General features: G+C 47.4%; 1 long non-coding RNA gene across 1 annotated transcript in view; it reads right to left on the bottom strand.

Moving 5' to 3' along the window:
* The window catches only part of LOC116087737, a 2,013-nt gene extending 1,061 nt beyond the window's left edge, over positions 1–952 (bottom strand). Inside the window, exon 1 of the long non-coding RNA XR_004117599.1 lies at positions 855–952. This is a non-coding gene — a long non-coding RNA (uncharacterized LOC116087737). The remainder of the gene's footprint in view (positions 1–854) is intronic.
* Positions 953–14,994: the final 14,042 nt, after the last annotated feature.

Raw genomic sequence — 14,994 nt, 5'->3', positions numbered from 1 at the left:
GGCAGAGGCAGAGGCAGAGGCAGAGGCAGAGAGGCAGAGGCAGAGGCAGAGGCGAGGAGGCAGAGGCAGAGGCAGAGAGGCAGAGGTGAGGCAGAGGCTGGAGGATTGCTGCAAGTTCAAGGCCAGCCTGGGCTACATTATGAATTCCAGGCCAGCCAAGAATACATAGGGACTCTCTTGAAAACAAAACAAACAAAAAGAAGAAGAAAATTTCCAACCTAGAGCTAGTGACTGTATTTACTATGGAGGCAGGCACGGTGGCTGGCTTAGACTTCTCCAACATCCCCCTTCAGCTTCTGGTTGACTTTTCTTTCTACATCTTTGCCCATCAGAGGAGACTACCATGCTTTCTAAGTCCTCCTCAATGTGCACCCTGTGTCTCTCCATTCTACCGAGACACATGGGAGCGTCCATCCTGCTGACAGCTGGCCCCTTGTTCGGCTGCTTCCTCACCCACTTCCCAGCTCTTCCATCTCACAGACACCTACACATGCTCTGCAGATGCACACAAAGTGAACCTGATAGGAAGATCCTATTTACCTCCCTAGTTTAGCTTTAGTAGGGTGGCAGCAAACCCCTTTCTTCTGCCTCTGTCTCTGCCTTAGCTGGGTCTGTTCTCACCTCTGTTGTTTCTTTCCAGCCATCAGGGGAGCCCTGGATGGTTACCCTTCTCATAACAAAATCAAATCAGCTTTGGCCTGCTTCAGTGTCTGCCTCACTTGGAATCTAACTCCTTCAGAAATGAACTAGACCACAGCACTAATTGAATCTTCCCCCTCCCACCATCCTCTCTCTCTTCCTCATTCCTCTTTTGAGCTCCTCAATTTGTTCCTTTGAGAATCTGTAAACTTTACCTCTGTCTTGAGAGCAGATATGGTGGTTATATGATCCCAGTGAACATTGGTTGGTTAACTGACTTGCTGATATCACTAGCCTAGAATCTAAATTCTGGACTTTGTCGTGGAGCCTACCACCATCTTTTGTCAGGTGACTAAGGTCCAGATTCCGGAATAGCTGGAAGAGGAAGAACTACTTGGCAACAGCGCAGACTGTAGCCAGCCTTGAGTCGCTCCCCTGTAGAAAGGCTTTAATCCTATTCCTGCTGTATACTCTGTTTGGAAGAATGGTCATTTGTTAAGGGAAGCGAGCCTGGTGCTTCCTGGGACCGTCATGCTGCTGAAATATTGAGCACACTTGTAAGCTTAAGCACCTTCTCTCACTGGCAGCAGTAATGACTGTGAGACAGTGTGTAAATGGGCTCCCGAAGCATCCTCCTCGCTTGGCTGACTTTACTCATGTTTGCTCTCATCTCTGTCCTCTCCTGTCCATGACTGCATCTTCTCTCTGGCTGTGGGAAAGACATCCATTGGGTTCTCAATGGCTCCCAGTGCTACACGGGATGACATGGAATGAGCAGACTTAGCCAGAGGACATTACTTTTACACACAGATCCACCAACAGGGGAAGTTGGGTAGGTCTCTAAAGATGAGACTGGGGTCAAGAAAAGCTTGAATGGAAAGGACCCTTCTGCAGGATTCTCTGATTTCTCCTTGGCCAGGCTTCTCCCTGGGCAAACTCCCAGCGATAGTGGAAGTCCACTTGCCATCCCAGACTACTAATGCTTCTGACTCCCAGGATACTGGCTGCCCTTCCTCAGAGTTCCCTGATTGTGTTCCCTTGGGCAGTGAAAGCTTGTGCCCACTCTCCTGGCCACCTACCCCAGCCTGGGAAGAGAGAGACAGTTCTGGGGGCCCCAGCCACATCAAGCTCCCTGTCTCTTTTTCTTTTGTTAAAGCCAAATGAAACAATGTAATTAGCTTGTTACAATTAAAGTGACTCGACTGGATAAATTGTAATCACCCAGAATCAAGTCAGGCATCCCTGCAGGTCCCGGACATCGCAGCTGAGCTGCCTCATTTGCATAATTAAAATATACAAATGATAATGGATTTTGTACTCAATTTCCAGCGGCTGTGAATTTTGAGAAACTCTGAAATTAGAATAACAGAGATGAAGCCCGCCTAGAGGTAATGGGGATGACAAGTTTTGACAGTAGGGGTGTTTATAACGCTAGTTTCTTGCTACAAAATAAATAAGTACAAAAAAGATTAGAGAGCGATATTAGTTAATAGTTCCACGGGCAGTGGGAAGTGGAGATAGACTATGATTACCTCTGTGAATTTACACTGGCTTTTTTTTTTCTTCCTTTCTTTTTTTTTCTTTTTTCCTGACAAGCTCTCGCCTAACCTTAGGGGATACCTTCCCCCTGATTATGAGAAATTGAGAATGAATTAAATGCATAAAAAGGGTTGTCACAGATAGACTCACCAAAGGAAAAGAAATGAAATTAGTCTTGCTGCTCTTCCTTCCAGCTAGGAGTGGGTTGAAGGCCAAGGGTGCAGGAGAGAGGGGGCTGGGGAAGGCAGGGGCATCGCCCCAGGCTGTGGTGGTCAGAGGAGGGAGGGGTTGGCAAAGCAGGGAAGAGGAAGGACAGGGACAGATGTCTGTGGAACTGAACACTGGGGATTACTTACAGAGATTATGTCCTGGAAGGACCCTTCTGCTCACGCCTCTTTTGCAGAGGGGACCAGAAATCCTGGGTCTATACTTTCATAAAAATATGATGCTCACTCCTCAACACTAACTGGGAAAACACAAGCAAATCTATCCCCTTTCTTCCTATAAATGCCACAAGAGCAGGGGCGCAAATCTGCTGTGTTTGTCTGACATTTCCAATACCCAGCACACAGTAGGTCCTTAAGAAGTATGGTTGATGAAAAGTAAATGAACAGATAGGAGAGGTTGAGAACCATATCAGATTGCTGAGATTGGGTGGGCAAACCCCCTGCAGGCACAAATTCTTCCATTTTTTCTGAGAGCCCAGGTTCCTTGGCCTTGGAGTACTCGAGTAGAATTATGGGAATGTCTGTATGTCTTTTGGGGGTGGCTTGCACTCATCTGTAGTCAGTACATTGTAGTGGGAGCTGGAAAGATCCCTCTGCTAGGAACAGATAGCCATGGTAGCGTGGTGTGAGCCGCATGCCTTGCTGTCTGGGAAGGAAATCCAGAGCCAACGCTTTGGGCCTCTCCTGGGCTCAGCAGCAAAGCTGACCACTGTGGAAAAGATGGGAGCTATCAGCTGGGTGGAGATGGTGACTCTGGCTGATGCATTTTCTCACCTCACTAAGACATGTGTGCAGAGTGGGGTGAGGAGGAAGTCCATCAAGCAGCCAGTCTGCTCCTTGTATGGCTACAGTTTTGGACCAGGGATGTAGCAGGGGGAGGGGATGGAGAATGGTAGCAAGAGTCTAGGATTGAGCCGAAGAGCGTTCCACTCCTCTGACACCGGTCTTGGGGATCCTTGGTCCCAGGAGCCCATGAACTGAGCGTATAGATGTGAGCCTGCTGAAAAGGGAGCTTCCGAGCCAGAGAGTAAGTGAAAAACATGTGGACACATGCAATTGTGTGTTGGTGGTGGTTTGTGTGAGCGCACACATGAACATGTGCACTCACATACTGTGGGCACATGTGTCAAGGATAGAGGATGCTGGGTACCCTGCTCCATCACCCTTTGACTCATTCCGTTGAGACTCACTGAGCCTGGAGCTTTCCATTTTTTTCACTTAGCCTGGTAGTTAGCAAATCACAGGGATCCTTCTGTGCCCTGCCCCCGACTCCCTCTAGGGCCGAGGCTACAGGTGTGTACTACTATGCCTGGATTTTATGTGGCTGCTGAGATTTGAACTCAAGTCCTTCTGCTTGCTCAGCAAGCGTTCTTAACCACAGAGCCTCCTCCCCAACCCTGCTCTCTTCTTTTTGAGGACTCTGGTTGTGGTGTGGGGACCTGCCTACAGGACTGGATAAGCAATGACAGGTAAGGGTGAGGTTCCTTGGAGGAAGGTCACCAACACATGCATGCCTGCAAATATATAGACACTACAGAACTGGGGATCACAAATCTTAGGTTGGTGTTGAGAAGCTCCATCATGACCTCATTGGATGGGTCTACCTTGAATGCCATTGTCCCTCGGGCATCAGGACTGCCACTGTGGGGCTGTCTGTTGGTTCACTCAGTCTTGACATCTGCCCCTGCAAGAGGGCATTTGATGGCTATCCATTCAAGGCTTCAAATCTCTCTTCTCTTACGGTTGAGAGGTCGGGGTGGTGAGTTTTCACTATTGTGATATAAGGTATAATCTGCTTTATGGCTCTCATCACTGACCCATGATCTTAGGCCCCATCTCTCCACACTCATCACTGGGACATCTTCTGTGTTATTTTCCCTGTCCCTGGACTTTACTGCCACCAAGTCATGTCTAGCGTATTGCACAAAATCCATGGAAGCTGGCTCTTCATCCAATGTGCAGCAAAGCTCTGGAGGTCTTCTACGAGTGAGAGGTTCTCTTCTCAGCCTTCAGAGGGGCTGCCATACCATGCTGGGCAGGCCACATGCAGGCCAGATTGTGTAGAGAGGAGAGCGTCAACATTATGGTACAGCCACGGTGACATTTCTCCCCAGTGAGAGAGAGGCCAGCTGTTTATCCCAGCAGACAGTCTGCTAACCATGTGTTGAATAAACACCAAGAGATGGGATGGCAACTGTCCCCATCCTCCAGTTATTTTCTCTAGAAGCAACACGGTGTCAACAGGGCACCCTGCATGGTGACAACTACTAGCATTCTTCCAGCCCATGGTGCAGTGCCTGGTATATAGTAGATGCTTAGTAACTACCTGTGGAATACGTTAATGAGTGAATGGTGCTGGTTCTTTGAAGACAGACGTAGTATGGAACAGTGCACTAGGTTCGTGTCTATCTGTTTATCACTAAATCTCCTTTTCCTTCAGCAGAGTTCACTGCCTCGTTTCTTTCATCCCCCCTCAAGCTCTGTGTCTTGGGTCAGGCCACCTCTGTAATGGATCTGGACTGGAGATGATAACATCTACAGGCCCCTGTCATTTTTCCACAGAATCGACAGTGACCTGACTACCCTCCTTTATCAGAGAAGGCCTCACTTCCTCACGTCCCTTCCCTCCCCACACTCATGATCACCATTGCGCCCATAGCCCCAGCGGTCAGCTCTCCTGCCTCACGGTTCCCACCTGGACTGAAAGAGCCCAGTCCTCTCCTGGTGTGGGCCTTGTCCTCCCAAGGTTCTTTCCTTGGTTCCTCTACGCCAGGCCATGAGGGCCCCAGCCAGGCTTCACAGCATCCTCCAAGGGGACCTCCCTGGGTCTCCTTGCCTTATGTCCTTGTCTTTTCTTCATTCCACCTCCCCACCCCCGTCCACTTCCCTGGGATCACACATTTAAATCTCCTTTTCATCCGTTATAAAGCTGGAGACTGCCAAAAGCAGGGAGGGGCCGAGTATCTCTGTCTCTCTGACCACAGACAGCAGTTGGTGGGCAGCAGCAGCGTTTGACACACGGGCCTTACTTGCTGAGTGAATGAACTTATGAAAGCTGGGAGCAGGAATAATCAGGAAGAATGCTCAGGGAGGAAGGAAGCTAAGGGGAGAGGGGCTGGAGGACTGTCTGCACCCAGAGGTGGGAAAGAGGAAGTAGAACAAGAGGACACAGTGTCCTGTGGGTCAGGCAGGGCCACCAATAAAGCAGGGCTGGGCCTTCCATGGAAGGAGTATCAGCCAGCTCCCTGCCTTCCCCCCAGCTGGGCTCAGCTGGAGTCAGAGGACTGCTCCCAGACCTGTTTGCCTTCCTCTTTAGAGAGGCTCCTCAGTTGAGCTCACTGTGTCCCCTTTCCTTGTGATAACTGAGCCCGGGGCCTGTGCAGAGCAAGCAAACCCTGCCAAGGAGCTGCATTCTCAGCCTTCACACCCCCCCCCCCCCCCCCCCCCGCCCATCAGGAGGACTTCCTTCGCACACTCCTTCCTTGGGGAGGGGCAAGTGACTGTTATGGGGCCCAGTCCTACAGTCTCCTGGGCTGTGGGTCTGGGGACAATTTTTTCTGTACAGCCCTGGCCTCTGGGTCTCATCTCCTAGAGGCCATGGGCATCTGCCCTGTGTCCGGAACCTTGGAATCGCCAATTTGAGGCCTCATCTATTAGAGAATTAATTTTTAATGGGTTTTATAGCATGGTGGATAAATCAGTTAGCGAAAGACAAGGGGCTGGCAGTGCCTAATGAGTATCGATTGGGCCATTTAAAAGGGAAACCTTGACAACAGGAGGACAGTGGCCCAGCAGAGTTCACATCAGCCATGACCCATGACCAAGAGGCACTAGGGTACCTCTTCTTTACTGCTAACTTTAAAAAAAAAAAAATAGTTGCCACAGATGCCAGACTATCTTTTGGTAAAGGTTCTGCCCTCTGCAGATGTGCACAACCCTCAGAGGTGGGACAGAAAGCCCATTCGTCATGTGGAATCCCTTTGTATTAAACACTGCTGAGGCTGCTCCCCAAAGGATTCGAGAGATGGGCTGGAGGGGCTGAGGCCTCAGGGTCAAGGGTATTCTGCTGGGGTTGGCTCTGTCTGGAACTTAGGAGACAGCTTCTTGTCTGAGACAGACACGGCTACTGCACCCATGGTGGGGCCAGAGGGGGCAGGGATAAGAAGGTTCCTTTTCTGCAGCACTGTCTCTCCTCAAATTGTTGGCGAGAACAATCTGTTAAAACGTGTTTTCTTGGAGTAGGAGACTCCCAGGTGCCTCCTGCTTTCTGCTCTTAAGGACTTCTCAGTCAGGGATGGCCAGGGAACTCACCTCGGGAGAGAAAACTCTGGGTTCGAGCTTTGGTTCCTAAGGAATAGGAACAGCTAATCCTCTTTGGTCCCACTAAAGAGCATGTGACTGACTGCAAGTTTCTGTTATATATTTATCATCATAAGAAGTAGTTAATGACCGCTGAGAACCCTTCTAACTAACATGCTGTAACTGTTGAGAGGATTCATGTGTTTAACATGACACTGTGCCATGAGTGACTTTTGGTTTTTTTGTTGTTTTGTTTTGTTTTGTATGTGCTACATTTCCAAATAAACATGTCCCCAGTGTGCTTAAAAACTCTCATGCCCTCAAGAGTGAGATCTTAATGACAGCCATGCCAGAGAGACTTCTTGGAGATGGCCCTCTAGGCCAGGCTGTGAACATCATCCCATGGGACACGTTTCCTTTTCTATTCACAGGTTGTGTTGAGAGGTGTGGGGAGTTCTGATGATCACGTGGATACCAGGCTGGGGCAGTCTTGAGCTGTAGGCCGTGGAGAATTTATTCTAAAGTCTCCTCTCACTTGGTCCCTTTATCTCATGGAATTTGTCTTGGTTCAGGCTTCTCTTGCTACTGCCAGATGAACGGTATTCCTCCCTACCCAAGGGGTGGACATTCAGCTCCCTCCTCACCAGTGCTAGAAAGGTCTCCTTACCCTGTACTTGATGCTCAGGCCCAGACTCAGGGGCCAAGCAGAAACAGCACTTCTCATCAGGTGGAGCACTTTAGAAGCCCATGGGATGTGAAGACGTTTTTGTCACCTCTCCATGGCATTCCATCTTCAAGACAGATTTTTGTGTTTCAAACCCAGAGGACAAACTCTGATAGGGATTTCAGTTTGTGTGTGTGTGTGTGTGTGTGTGTGTGTGTGTGTGTGTGTGTTTCAACCTCTAGAGCCTCTAGGGTTTCTAGATAACTGGATGACCATAATTTGGGGGGTGGCACAGTGAGGGTGCTTCCGGCTGGGACTCACATTGGAGTCACATACGGCCAGACGATGCTAACGATCCTTCACACTGGGGAGTGGGCTTCACCAAGCCATCAAGGGCACCACCTGAATGCAAAGGCTGAATCAAGAGAGCTGCTCTCCGCTGGGCTGCTTGAGTTGAGACGGCTGCTCCTCTGCTCTGAGGTAAACCTCTCAGCTCCAGCGCTCTGCTCCTCAGGCGCTCCTGCCTTAAACCACATCACCAGCTTTTCTAGCTCTCTAGGTGGGGCGTCACAGGATTCATGAGTCTCCATGATGACCAGCTCCCTTTCTTCTCCTCCTTCCCTGTCCCCTTCTCTCTTCTCCTTTTCCATTCTCTATTGGTTCTGTCCACCCTTCTAGGAGTCCCAGTACAGCATTCCAGAGGTGAGGAATGTTTCAAATCACTCCGTGGATGAGGAAGGTCTGTAAATATCTACTCCTTTCACAGCTGTGGGCCCATGGAGTGATAGCCTGAGGTAGAAGCAGTTTTGAGTAATTATATAAGTCAGCTTTGTCTTCCTAGGGGTAAAGAACCAGGTCCAGGAACATTATTTCGTGACAATTTTAAATCCAGCTGGTGACAGAAATAAGTACCACATACAACCTTTACACCTTACCCTGAGTGTAAGCTCCCTAAGAACAGGCTCTGCATATTCTCTTGAGTCCTGCATCGCATAATACAGTTGTAGCACACACACACACACACATACACACACACACACACACACACCTCAGGGAAATCTGGAAATGCCTATGCTCTTGAACTTGAGCCAGTGGCAGAATCTCTAATCCCTGGTCTAGCTCAGGTCTGGTTTAGAGCTGGAGAATCAGGATTGAGAATAAGATCCCAGGTGGTGCTGAGCTTGGTGATCCATCCATTAGACTTGGAAAAAAAAAAAGCACCGAGGTGTGTGTTCTGCGGACCTATCCATTTCTAATATAATTTGAAGCACTCATTCCCAGGAAGCCTTCTTTATTAGACACTAAGTGGCTACGTGAGAAATCCCAGACTTAAAAGATACTAGTTTAAAAGTATTTAATGTGAATAATTACCTTCAGGGTGGTCTAGGTAGAAAGATTAAATAAATTAAGTTGAGTCAATAGGAGTTTCAGCATCATTTGTTAAAGCAGTACCATTAGTTTTTTCTTTTCCTGGTGGAAATTCCCTTCTTGTCACATAATCCTAATTAATTATTGTATAAAGACCTGAAAACTTAAATGCACAAGGGAGTAATAATCTAATGTTTCATTAACCAGCAGCTTTGAAAGCCAGAACCAAGCGAGAAAAGGAGCAGAAACCAGGGCACAGAGCAAGTCCCCTCCAAGTGGCCCAAGGTCCACCCTAGTACCTCCATTTGTCACTGAGTGTGTTAACGTGAGCACCCATTCACACTGGCAAATCCACCGGCTCTTTCAACATGATCTTTTTGCAGCCAGCCAATCAATGTGAATTTTCAGGAGTATTTCATTGATTTTGCAATATGCTTTGTAATTACCGAATCAATATAAAATTCTCAACTCATTAGGAAATCAGCTTTCTTAAATCATTTATATTAATGTGTTTAACCAAAGGCATTGGAGTTCCTTTTTTTAAAAAAAAAAATCACTTATTTAATCACCTACATTAACAATGAGCAAATGCTCTGGGCTGGAAGTTTATTGTACTTGGTTTTTAAGGAGCCCTTGCTCTGGTTCATTCTTGGATGGGCTCTCGGCAGACTGGGTTCCATGGCACAGAGCTGAATGGGAATTCAGATCTGAACAACCCAGGCAGAAATGGAAGGGAATGGGGGGAAACTGGCATTGTAAGTATTTTCTGGTTGACTGAGGTAGTTCTGAGCTTCTCTGGTCCTTTGTCAAAAACCACCTCAGTTGAACAAAGGGGGCGCTGTTTAATGTTTCTATCACCCTGACCACTTAGAAAATTACAAATTAGAAATCTGTGGCAAAAACTAGAGACAGTGGCAAAAACTAGAGACAGTGGATTAAATACTAAAACAGATTTAACACCTTATAATAACGCATGAGTGGGTTGGGCAGGTACTGTCTCCTTTGTAGATGAAAGAGACACTGGGTGTGCCATGACATGGTTCAGTTCAGTTTGCATGTCTGTGGTAGGGGCCATGGGTGAACTCCTTGTGGAAACGCACAGTGGGTGGTGTAACTTACTCACAGGCATGCCACTGCTAAAGACTATACACTTTAGACATTCATGGCAGTCTCAGAGGTAAACATAGCCTATTTGTTCTTCCCTGAAGGGCCACATAGACCCAGGTTACTTCACTTGATGTTTGAAGTTTCATTGCCAGGGCTTGAAACTCGGTTCAAAGGTGTTTATTCTGCCCAGCAGGATGACACTGCTTCATTCCCAGTCCCACGAGAGAGTATAATAACAACAGGGATCCCTTCCACACACACTGAACCAAAAGTCCACAAAGACTTCTCCTGCACCATCCTCCATGATACAGCGTCCCTGTGAGACGGGTGAATGCTGGCAGTCCATAGGCTAGAGAATTAAATGGATTGCTAGTAGAGAGGTTAATTGAAAATCTGTCCCCCACCTCTCATTACCCAGTGCTGCCTTCCTAGAGAGAGGAACTGAACAGAGGTAAACTGGGTCCATAGTTGCCCCATGAATACCTCACCGTCAGTGGATCTCCGTGCCTATCTCATGGATGTGGAGAGGTAGCTTCCACTCTTCCTGATTGTGAATGAAGGATGAACGATGGATGGTGGCTCCCTCTATCTGGCCTCTCATCCATTGGTTGCCGACCAAGGACAGTTAGCTACCGGAGGTCCTGGAGCTTTGGCTAGCTAGCATGTGCATGAGAGAGAGATGCCAGTGAATGTGGGAGAGGTGACAAGGACAGTGGCTGACTAAAACCACGGTATCGATATTCTTTGTGACTGCACACTGCTATCCCTGGTTCTCAGAGCCCTTGTTCCCATTCTATTGAGCTTGCCTGTCACCCTAGTGTACTCTTAGTATGCCAGTCTCAAGGCTTTGAAATGCCACCCAAACATCCTGGTGCTGGGTTGCATCCCCATACCTGCCTCAACTGGCTGAGTGCAGCAAGACCTCCGCCCAGGGGTAAACATGACGTGGCAGTTATTAGCCTTCCAGCAGGAGATCTGCATGTCTTCCAGACACAACTTACACCACACAAAGAATGAAGCCCTGGAGTTCTAATTGTGGAATTTTGGTTGCCTGCACGGGAGCTGGGCCCTGATTAAGGGTGCACATCAGCTGACTGCTGGGCCCGGCTGCTCCTCTGGAAAGAGGGGCGCATTGGCTGCCATCCCAGGATTTCTGTTAATAAATCAGACTTCTCTGCCACCAGCTGCTTGGCATATTGTTTTCATACCAGTAACACTGTTGCCAAATTGTCATTGTGCTGAGTTGGGGGTTGTATCGGGACTGCTGTAATTAACCCCCTCAATGCACCTTACCCTGGAGTTCACCCAGAGAAACTTGGCTTCAAGATGGCCCCAGTGACAGGGGGTAGGGCACCGTTGGCCTAGCCACCCTTGCCAGGGAGGATGGATTAATCACAGAAGGGTGGTTGACAGCCTCGGGAGGAAGCAGCTGTTCTATGAGTGGGGGCGAGATTTGGAGAAACAGCTTGGTCTTTGTGTAGACACCCTCACTCTCAACGGGCACTGCTGCCATTTAAGTGGCCCTCTGTGTATCTGGGCACTTGAAGTCTTTCTTCCATGTTCTTCAGCTCATTTGGCCTCCCCAAAGCCTTTTGGATTATTACTAAAAAAAAAAAAAAAAAAAAAAAAAAATGAGGATGCATCAGTTTTGATGCCACATCACAAACATGTCATGCATGCATGCTACCAAGAGCTGCGGTCCTCACTCCGATTTGTCTCACGCTTCACAGCTGATAGGTGAGACAGTCTCATGATTTTGTACTCCCTCTTTCACTGCAGTAGTTTTTTAAAGATGGGGAAGCAGGTGCGGGGTTCTGGAGCTGCCTATCCTTCAGCATTGTCTGAGCAGTATGCTGAGGGAATATGCCTCCTTGTCTAGCCCTGAGCTGCTCTTCTTTCTGAGACTAAGTGGAGCAAGGGCCAGTGCTTTTTGGGTTAGGCACAGAGGGATAGCAGGGAGGTCTCCAGGGGACTTGTGGGTCACCATGACTTACATGGGATCAGAAATGACAACAGTGGTCAGGTTCTGCCTGGTGTCTTTCTTGAACAGCCAAGGTTTGAGTGTGTTAGGGTGACAAACCACTGTTTTCACGTGGTAAGCTATAGATATCAATTAGGAGCTGTAGAGAGACTAGAGCCTAGTGTTAACACAACACAGGTGAGGAAACAGACCCAGGAGGCAGGAAGTAACTACCCTGTGGGTGGCAGATATGGCAGAGGCCAATTCAAGGTCGCAGAGAAAATGCACAATAAGGATGAGGAGTGTCATTTAAACTAAATAAGGCAAGTGAACAAGAACTTCTGGTTTACATTAGTGGTTATTTCATACGGTTTAACCTGTTGTTAGGTGGGGAGGCTAGATAGCTGAAGGGGGCTCACAGAAGAGAAGCTACAGAAATGGCTACAGAAGAATTTGAAAGGACTGCCAAAAAGCGGCTATAAAGCATGTATTACTTAGGAAATATGCTCTTCAAAGGGCAATGGCAGAGCTGTATTCAGATTTGTCTTACAATGTAGTCCCGTTATTGTTATCTGACACCCACCAGGTACCCAGTGTCACACAAGCAGTCACACGTTTCATTTCTGGTTATTTTTGAGTCAGAATTCCATTTGGCTCTGTTTGGCAGAACCTGATTCTAGAGGTTTAAACAATTAAGACATTTTTTTCTCCTATAAAAAATAGAGCAGTAGCCTGCTTCCCAGAAATAAAGAAGTCTTTTGTGTCACTCATCAGGCAACATTGTTTCTTCTTACTCTTATCCTCAAACATCTGATACTTGTTCCTATCTTCTTAAGAAGGCTGCTCAATCTCAAGATATCTGGTCTAAATTTCAGGCAAAAGACATGGTGGGATGGCAGAACCTTCATCTTTTTATCAATTGCGCCTGGATGTCCAACCCACTAGACTTCTGTCTTAGAGTTCTATTGCTGTGAAGAGATACCTCGACCACAGCAACTCTTACAAAGGAAAACATTTCATTGGGGCTGGCAAAACAGTTCAGAGGTTTCGTCCATTATTGCCATGGCAGGAAGCATGGTGAAATGGAGGCAGACATGGTGCTAGAGAAATAGCTGAGAGTTCTACATCTTGATTCACAGGCAGCAGTAAGAGACTGAGTCACTAGGCCTGCCTTGAACTTCCAAGACCTCAAAGCCCACCCCCTAGTGACTCAGTTCCTCCAACAAAGCCATTCCTACTTTAACAAGGCGATATCTTGTGAGAGTGTTACTCTTTATAGACCTATGAAGGCCATTTTTATTCAAACCACCATACTGTCTGTTTACAACTCTTTGGGAAGAGGTGAGTCAGAGCCATCTATAGCTGCAAGGGAGTCTGGAACCAGAGCTGGTGGTCAGGAGAGTGCCATGCATACAAGTAGATATAATACATAATTTATTTCAGTTGTTTTAAAGTGAAAATGATTTAGATTAAAACAAATACAAGTAGAGGTTCTGAGATGGAAATCTCTGAGTGTAAGTCATAAGATCATATGTTTAATTTTTTTTCCATCCCCAAAATTGTCACGAAATGCCCCTACTGTAAAAGGTACTGGTTATAAGATAAAGATACAAACAGGGACAAGTCAGATGACATCTGTCTTTGAGGAGTGCCAACAGACACATGCAGATAGGGAGTCCCACTGAACAGTGAGAGAAGAAAAAGCCAGGAGGCAGAATGTGCAAAAAGGACCAGAGTCTGAGGAAGCAAAAGAACCTGTGGTGTAGCTGTACAAGACTGAAGGAGACTGGAATGTCAAGTGACCTGGGAAGGCAAGCAACCTGTCCTGATTGATGAAACCAGAGTCAGGGCATATACACCAGGCATCAGTGGGCTGTCAGAGTACAGCACGACAATTGAGTGTTGTGAACCAATTACATTTTAGTGGACATGTAAGGCCTTAAATGTGATTTCTTTGGCTAGTCAGAGTCACCAAATGTCCTTTTTGTACAATTAGAAGTGTGTGATCTATACTAGAGAGCTCATTTTCTATGAGAGGACATCAAGGTCCAGAGATTTCAAGTGACCCGTGTTGGCATCAGTTAGTAAGAATATTCTCGGTCATCAATGGGAGGAGAGGCCCTTGGTCCTGTGAAGGTTCTATCCCCCAGTGTAGGGCCAGGATACGGGAGAGGGTTGGTTGGCGAGCGGGGGAGGGGGGAGGGAACAGGGTTTTTTTTTTGGGGGGGGGAAGGAAAACCAGGAGAGGAGATATCATTTGAAATGTAAATAAAGAAAACATCTGGAAAAAAAAAAAACAGAACATTCTCCTGAATTCTGCTCCTCTCCTTCTAATAAACATTCTATGTTAAGAGGCACTTAATTGCCAAGCATCTGACATGGTCTTGATGGCAGTTCTGTAAAATAGATCCAATAGGGATAGAGTCCAATTTTACACACAGGAGATGTGGGCTAAGAATGATGAAGGCCACACCCATCCTGACTCTTGGCCCATGACTCCACTTAACAGCTGCACCTCATCAGGTGGCCAGATGAGAATTCTAATAGATGGTACATGGAATAAGGGGCCACATCTACACATATATGTTGTCTTCACCAAGGTGAGATGTGGCCCAAATGTTACCACCTTGATCACATTTTCTCATGACTGTAAAGAAGGACAGTTTTTCACAGCACCATCGTGTCACTTGAGTCTCAAGCCTCAGCAAGTCATGGAAGGATTGGAAAGTGTCTTGACTGTGTCTGAGATCCTTGGCCATTTGTGATCCAGCCGTGCTTGGTCACCTAAAGCAAGGAACCATTCTGAGAATGGAAAGAAGCCGCTAGAGAGTTAACTGGATCAGGAGCTGCCAGTAGAGAAGTCATTGGATGACTTCACCACAGACTTCCATCATCTTGATTGGCCTTTTAGAGACAGAATTGGGTACCTGGCTGTTACTGGCTGGTGAGGTTTGGGTGAGATGAGAGTAGTTCACATTAAGATAGATTCTGTTCAGGCTTCACCAGCTTACTCCATGTTAGAACCAGGGAGACTATTCTCAGAGGATCGTTGTTCAAGGATGACAGTGTAGTAGCCTGCCCCATGGCTTGGCAAGAACGGCCTGCCAGGGGCTATCGGGAGACAAGTGAAGTCTGCTTTGCCTGCTGTTGTCCCATAGTCACAGCCCCACATTCTTTTTTTTTTTTTTTTT

The sequence above is a fragment of the Mastomys coucha genome, unplaced genomic scaffold, assembly GCF_008632895.1.
Source record: "Mastomys coucha isolate ucsf_1 unplaced genomic scaffold, UCSF_Mcou_1 pScaffold13, whole genome shotgun sequence".
Taxonomy (NCBI): Eukaryota; Metazoa; Chordata; class Mammalia; order Rodentia; family Muridae; genus Mastomys; species Mastomys coucha.
This window is presented reverse-complemented; position numbering and strand designations above follow the sequence as displayed.